Source organism: Lepisosteus platostomus, chromosome 5 (genome assembly GCF_059453375.1).
Source record: "Lepisosteus platostomus isolate fLepPlt1 chromosome 5, fLepPlt1.hap1, whole genome shotgun sequence".
Classification (NCBI taxonomy): Eukaryota; Metazoa; Chordata; class Actinopteri; order Semionotiformes; family Lepisosteidae; genus Lepisosteus; species Lepisosteus platostomus.
This window is the reverse complement of record NC_142615.1, coordinates 9,632,592-9,640,766: the sequence shown is the minus strand read 5'-3', so window position 1 is coordinate 9,640,766 and position 8,175 is coordinate 9,632,592. Positions and strand designations below refer to the sequence as shown.

Genomic DNA, 8,175 nt, shown 5'->3' with positions numbered 1-8,175 from the left:
ATAGTCGTCAGAAAATGTGAGAAAAGGAAAGTTACGTAAACTCTCACACACAGCATTAAAGACTGGAATCTGATCATAAAAAAACTAGCTGTCTCCCCGTCGGTAATCAAACCCCGGTTTCCCGCGTGACAGGCTGGGACACGAACAACTTTACTAACTAGGAGCGCTTGCTAGCTATTAGGAGGCATTTACTCTTAAATATGTTACTGTTTTGGGTTTCGACTTTAATTTTCCCGATACCAGTTTTTTACAAAAGTAAAGGCACATGGCACATGTGTGGCACATCACGTCCAAGTTTAGTGACAACTACCTCAGAGATTGTAAGCTGGGTAGTTTCAGATCACTTTTTTTAAAGGTTCAAGCAAACCCGAATACCTTTGTGTAATCGTTTTTCATAAAGTGTAATTGTATTATAGCATGTGCCCTTAATGATTTTCTTGATACGTTATATGTGCTCTTGTTTGTATTGTATGTAGTTTTGTTGTTCAAATAAAACGTAAAAGACACAACTTTCCGGATGCGGCTGCTGTAAAAATAAAATGACATCAAGGGTGCTGTACGCAGAGGTCTGAAACCTGCTCCACAGAAGATCTTTATCAAGAGGTGTTAAAGAAGTCGAGATCTCGCCATGAGAGGGGAAGCATCTCAGAAAAAGCAGGTGCAGTCGGTTCCACGGTCATAACGCCACTAAGTCGGGCGACAAGAGCAAAACCCACCCGGCTTCCTCCGGGCAAGTAATGAGACAAAGAGACAGTGCACAGCGGGTAGCGTGGCCGAGCGGTCAAAGGCGCTGGACTAAGGCTCCAGTCTTTTCGGGGGCGTGGGTTCGAATCCCACCGCTGCCAGGTGCTTCTGTCGAGACCCCCTTTCAGCTGGCTTCAGACGAAAGGGAGGGAACTGCTTTTTGGCAGTCTCTCGAGAAACTAAGCAAAGTGTTTAAAGATACTATCTCAGCTTGACATCAAGGCACAAAACAAAAACCTTCTTGCGTCCTCTCAACCCAAAAGCGCTTTGCCACTTTTTGCGTTATGCAGGGAACGATGTCTGCCCAGATCTCTTTTGTGTCAATGCAAATCGTAATGTGCCCTCCGTTTTAATGTTGGCTGTGCTGGCGTGCTGCTTCTGTCTGTGAAACTTGAATGTTCTGCTTCTTCACACCAAATCGTCGGCGGGGGTTGAGCTTGTTAAATCTTTGCGCATAGCGCTCCTTTGGAAGTACTTTGTCCAAGTTCAAAAGCAATCGTGGGATTTACTTCATGCGTACAAAAAGCATGCCTCGCACGACAGATTTAAATGGGGAATGGAGCCTGTTTCTTGCTGTTTTTCCTGTGGTAGCAGTTACAAAGTTGATCGTGCTTTCACATTCTGTTAACAGTATTCACTGGCTGAGCTTTATCAGTTGGTTCGTAAAGGAATCTCTGCTTCGGTTCCAGAAAAGTCATCTGTAGTGTGTTTTTTTCCGTGCCCATGGCAGTCTTTTAAAGCTGGTAGTAATGGCGGCGAAGTTAATTTTTTATCCTCTTTAAAAGAATAAGGACGGGCTGGGGCGAGCTCCATTTACCACTCTTTCAGCTAACCGCCGAACTCGCGAACTGATTACACTGCAGAGCCACAGGCGCCTCGCTTTTCTCCATTCTCTGGGTTAGGGTGAAAAAAAAACTTTGCTGGTATTAGCTGGCCTGCTGGGAGTACCTTTTCTTCACTGATAAGCAAGATTTGTGTTTCATCTTTCACAAGCTGTATAGATTTCTTTCAAAACAAGTTGTTCCAGAAAGGAAACGAACACTTGCATTCACCTGAATTAAAAGACATGGGATTTGCCCATAAGGATAAATTCTGTACAGTAAGACAGGAAGAAAGGCACCGCTGGGAATCGGACCCAGGATCTCCTATTTACTAGACAGGCCCTTTAGCCAACTAAGCAAATGCGCTTGGCAAATTGCTGTCCTTTGACAGCCACTTGGACACGTCTCAACTGCTCTGAGACATCTGTGTTCGGTGTGCACCGAGCCTGCTCGCCTTGCTAGTTGCCTCATTTACATGCGATAGTTCCACCACTAAGAGAAAGGATGAGAAATGGCTTTTATCTGTCACTTTTCATGTCAGAGGATCTCAATCTGCTTTCCCTGTACAAGAGGATGTCCAACTCATGTAGCTAAAGACGTAGACGACAGTGCTCCACTGAAATCTTGATCTCACAACCCTCGGCATGACTCCGCTATGTTCTGCTTTAGACAAAGGGGGGAAAAGACTTCTTTCATCACACGTTTTGCACTGTTTACGGTGTTTGCAGTGCTCTTTCTTAAATGAAAACCAGGAATCGGCACCATATGAGGTGAGACTAGATAATATTGGAACAAGTAGCCTCGCCATTCCATGCGTGACATGAGCAAAGTGTAATTCCTGTCTTTATAGTGTGCTTGTTAGAGACATAGCTGGCACCCAGAGCGCTTTAAATCCGGGAGTCAGCAGCCCAAGACAAGAGAGTTTCCTTCGTCTATGTTTTTGCGTGAAGGGGGAAACCATGCGTGTGCTGCAAAGGATCTTAGTATCGAAGTGCCGTCCCACATAACCAATCCGAACAATCTGCTTTACAGAGGAGCACTGCCGGAGCTTATCGTTTGCAAACTGAAGACCAGGCTGACCTCTTCTGTGACTCTTGAACACTGAGTCTCAAGGTTGTGAATTCAAGCTCCACGCTGGCGGGAAATTCCATAATAATAATAATAATAATTGCTTACACTTATATAGCGCTTTTCTGGACACTCCACTCAAAGCGCTTTACAGGTAATGGGGACTCCCCTCCACCACCACCAATGTGTAGCATCCACCTGGATGATGCGACGGCAGCCATAGTGCGCCAGAACGCTCACCACACATCAGCTATCAGTGGGGAGGAGAGCAGAGTAATGTAGCCAATTCATAGAGGGGGATTATTAGGAGGCCATGATTGGTAAGGGCCAATTGGAAATTTGGCCAGGACACCGGGGTTACACCCCTACTCTTTTCGAGAAGCGCCCTGGGATTTTTTAATGACCACAGAGAGTCAGGACCTCGGTTTTACGTCTCATCCGAAGGACGGTAATGATCACATTTTCTTGCATGCTAATCAAAAGAAATATTAAGAAACTTTTCCCAATACCAGTTTTTTACAAAAGTAAAGGCACACGGCACATGTGTGCCACATCACGTCCGAGTTTAGTGACAACTACCTCAGAGATTGTAAGCTGGGTAGTTTCAGATCAGATCACTTTTTTTATCAAAGGTTCAAGCAAACCTGAATACTTTTGCAAGAGACATTTCAGAATCCCAGTCAAATCCAGTAAGATTGCTGGATCCTTTGAATTCGACTGAACTATAGCACAGATCTGCAGTCCACCATTAGAATACTGTGGGTGTGTTGTATAAGCCATACCGCCCAAAATAGTTCTAAAACAGGAGAAGCATCCTCGTTTAGGAATGTGGTATAAAGTGAAATGGTCTGGGAAGAGTCCTACGTTTGAACAGTTCAAAATAGACGTAAAGGGGTATTTACGGACTCTTTCGAAATGTAAGAACGAGCTGTGCGGACCTTATCTTTATTTACCTTGTGTAATCGTTTTTCATAAAGTGTCATTGTATTATAGCATGTGCCCCTGACGATTTTCTTGATACGTTATATGTGCTCTTGTTTGTATTGTGTGTAGTTTTGTTGTTCAAATAAAACCTAAAAGACACAACTTTCCGGATGCGGCTGCTGTAAAAATAAAATGACATCAAGGGTGCTGTACGCAGAGGTCTGAAACCTGTTCAACAGAAGATCTTTATCAAGAGGTGTTAAAGAAGTAGAGATCTCGCCATGAGAGGGGAAGCATCTCAGAAAAAGCAGGTGCAGTCGGTTCCACGGTCATAACGCCACTAATTCGGGCCACAAGAGCAAAACCCACCCGGCTTCCTCCGGGCAAGTAATGAGACAAAGAGACAGTGCACAGCAGGTAGCGTGGCCGAGCGGTCTAAGGCGCTGGATTAAGGCTCCAGTCTCTTTTGGGGTGTGGGCTTGAATCCCACTGCTGCTAGGAGTTTTTGTGTTACAACCACCAAATGGAGCAATGTGTTAAAAGCTACTTTATCAGCTTAACATCAAAGCAGGGAAAAAAAAGTGTTTCTTCTTCTCAACACAAATTATCGTTTCCACCTTCAGCAGGGAAGTTTGTCTACCAAGATCACTTTTGAGTCAGTGCAAATCACAGTGCGCCCTCAATTTTAATGTCGGTTGTGCTCCTTTTTTCTGTGAAACGTTAATGTTCTGCATTTTCAAGTCGAGTCATCCTCAGGGGTAGAGCTGATTATGTCTTTCCGCATAGCGCTCCATCAGAAATAACTTGTCTAAGTTCAAAAGAGATTGTGGGTTTCACTTCAAGCAATCACAAAGCATACCTCACATGTCAGATCTAAATGGGGAATTTGTTGGTTACGAAGCTGAACGTTTTTCCATGTTCTGCTAAAGTATCCACTGGCTTGCCTTTATAAGCAGTCTTGGAAAGATAAGCTGTGCTTCATCTCAGGAAAAATCATCAGTACTATCATTTTATTCTGTGTGTATGGCCGTTATTTAAAGTATATAAAAATCACGAGTTCATAGACATCCAAATATCAACAGCACCTTGTAAACCTGTCATAAGAATTCCTTCAATCCAATAGTTTCACTCCAGGGAAAAGGCAGGGAAACAGAGAATTCTTATTTAAAGACAACATCCGTATTGGATTGCATGTAAGCAGGCACCACTCAGAATTCCTAATATGATTTTGAATTCAGTTTTGCAGTGCTTTAGTGCTTTACTACTTTCAGAGAGTCCTTTATTGACCTTGCTGAAGCAGAGAAGCGACATAATCACAATTGTGACCAGTTTTTCTGCTGTTTCTGGTTAATACTGATTATTATTTTGTATTTTGATTAGTATTTTTCGTAGCGTTCTTCCTCAGCTTTTTAGTTATTTGGTGAGCAAGAACCACTGAGAACGAGTCTGAATCAATCAAGAATACATATGGTACTGCTGTCCTGTGTATTACTGCTTCATCCTAACTGAGCTTTTCAGTGTTGAAGAAGACGTTTCCAATTTCGATTGCTGGTTTCAGAGGATGTGCTACAAGATCACAGATTCATTTGAAAAGATTTGGAGATGCATTGGCTGGGATTCAAACCTGGCTCAATTGCATGAAGGCACTTATACTCAGCAACGAGAGGAAAGGAGAAGGGGCCAGAGGTAGTGTGGCTGAATGGTCTAATATGCTGGATTTTAGGCTCCACTCTCTCAGGGGCGTGGGTTTAAATCCCACTACTGCCCAATGTTTCAAGACCTTACTTCCTGTGATTTGTAATATGGTCAGTAAAAGCACTTTATGTAAGTATCTCTTATGTCAGCACTACAAGTCACTTACTGCTCCACAGGACCAGGGTTCAATCCCTGGCATCTTCAGGTGTTTTATATAACTGTACTCACATCGAAATCTTCTGTTGAGTGAGAACTCTTTGCTCGTGTTCATAGAGAGCCAGGTTTACCTTTTGAATCTCACCCGGGATTTCCTGAGAGATCATTCAGCGAGCGAGACCTCCCTCTGGACTCCGCACTGAGCTGAAAGCTGCACGAATTCCTCACTGTGTGTCCTGTACTGTTACAGGTGGTCCAGCGTAAATGTGCAGCACAGTGATATGAACAACTTTAACTTTTTCTGTATGTGAAGGAAAATGCAAAAGAGCATGTAAAGTATTGATCATATAAAATATCCATAGTACAACTCGAGAAAAAACTGAAGCACAAAACAGCGACTTTTGATGATTACAAGAGATTCAAGAAACACAACCGTCCGCAGATGGGTTCGGATCCTGAACGCTTAAGTCAAAAGAACAAAAGCGAAGTAAACTCACTTCATTGTCTTATAGTTTCTGTAATAAAACAATTTTTTACTTTCTTTATAATTTCTTACTGTTGATAGACGATTTATTGAATTTTAACAGAATCACAATTACAAATATTTGGGGTTAAACTGTTATTCACATACTCTAACAAAGAGAAACGTTAGTGTCTTCCAGTGTGTGAGCCAATTTCTCAAAACATTAAAAAATAAGTTACAGAAATTGAATTGTTCTACTTTTTAGGCTTGCATAGTCTTATTCATATTTCAGTTAAGCCTTTTCTTCTGTAGTAATTTCATTTGATATTAAAATTAGTCCTGATTTACAAGATGTAACAAGGGTTACATTTTAACCCTTCAATCCAATAGTTTTACTCCAAGTAAAAAGCAGCGCAATATATAGAGAGATGACATTCAAAGATTTCAACGTTCTTATTGGATTGCCTGTATGCAGATATCGCTCAGAATTGCTAATATGATTTTAATTCAGTTTTTCTCTACTACTTTCAGAGTCTTTTATTGACCTTGCTGAAGCAGAGAAGTGACATAATCACAAATGCAACCAGTTGTGCAGCTGTTTCTGGTTAATAATGATTAATGCAAAAAAAAACAGCTCCTTGCATTAAGAGTCCTCCCTCTGGATTCCTCTGAAAGCTGCGCGAATTACTCACTGCGTGTCCTGTACTGTGTAGCACAGTGACTAGAACGCCTTGAGTTTTTTTCCGTATGTGAAGGAAAATGCAAAAGAGCATGAAAAGTATCGATGGTATAAAATATCCATGGTACAACTTGAGAAAGAACTGAAGGACAAAACAATGACATTTGATGATTACAAGAGAAACACAACCGTCCGAACATGGGCTTGGATCCTGACCGCTTGCGTTAAAAGACAAAGCAAAGGATATAACCTGTAAATGTCTTCATGTCTTACAGTTTATGAAATAACACAATTTCTTACTTTCTTGATAATTTCTTACTATTGATAGATGCTTTTTTAAATTTTAACAGAATCACAATTACAAACAAATGGGGTTAAACTGTTATTCACATACTCTAACGAAGAGAAACGTTAGTGTCTTCCGGTGTGTGAGCCCATCTCTCAAAAAATAAAAAAATAAGTTCTATAAATTGAATTGTTCTATTTTTCAGGCTTGCATAGTCTTATTCATATTTCAGTTAAGCCGTTTCCTCGGTAGTAATTTCATTTGATATTAAAATTAGTCCTGATTTACAATTTTTGGACATGGTTCATCTTAAAGAATTTTGTAATAAGTTTCAGTTTAGGAAAATCGTGCCCAGAAGCTACCAAAACTGGTAATGTTCACATAATGTGTAATGCCAAAGCAGCAGTTGGGGTGGGAAACAAAAGGCATTTCTTGGTATGAATCCTTAAACTTCATAGATGGCGTTCTAGGACTTCTCGCTTCAGATAAAGCTGTCAATACATCATAGATTTCTACTCAACCAATATCAGCAGTGTTATCACTACCGAACACTAAATATAGATCCTGGCAATAATTCATGAGTTGTTTGTTAGAAAATTATTTATGTTTTTTTTTAAACATATTTTCAATACCAGACAAAAAGTCGAAAGTTTCAATTTCATGCAACTGATGAAATCTCTCTTCGATGGAAGTTATAAGTACAGTACATCCAAAATACTGCGGAATCAATCAAATTTACATGTTTCTTGTGGATCCAGAAGATCATTTTGAGACTCAAAACATGCCTGTCTTTTCTTTTTTCGAGGACGAAGGAGTAGCAGCAGGAGTAGCAGTTATGGCAAGAACGTGTTTAGAGTTCAGGACTTCTCATTTCTAATGCAATACCATCGACTCGGAAAGCACCGCCTGCGATAAAAGAAATTGCAGAATTGGTCTGTTCATGCTGCCTACAGGCTTTGAATTGCTGGCATTTTCTGCAAGCGTTCCTTTTTGAGGGTTCATGAAATTCCTCACATTTGAGCCAACACTAAAATATTTCATTCGGGGTCGCCTAATTCATAGTGCAAACCGAATCTACAGGGGAATGCTGTGGCACATGAAGCCGTTTGTTATTCTGTTGTGAGGTGTGAGGGGCAGAATGCAAATCGAGTTGGTGAATAGAAAATGAAACAGGAGTCACTTCTTGAGCTACGAATTCCAAAAAGTATGAAAACCTGTGCATTTTAACAGTGCAGAATACTTACAAATTGCACTGAGTTGCTTGCTTTCTTCTGCTGCTTTTATATTTCAGTCATTCACTGTAGCACTGGAACAATTCAAGAGAGGTAAAAGCAGAAGC

General features: G+C 41.1%; 1 non-coding gene across 1 annotated transcript; it reads left to right on the top strand.

Moving 5' to 3' along the window:
• The first annotated feature begins 763 nt into the window (after positions 1–763).
• Positions 764–845, top strand: trnal-aag (transfer RNA leucine (anticodon AAG)). The gene has a single exon. It is a non-coding gene; the product is annotated as a tRNA-Leu (tRNA).
• Positions 846–8,175: the final 7,330 nt, after the last annotated feature.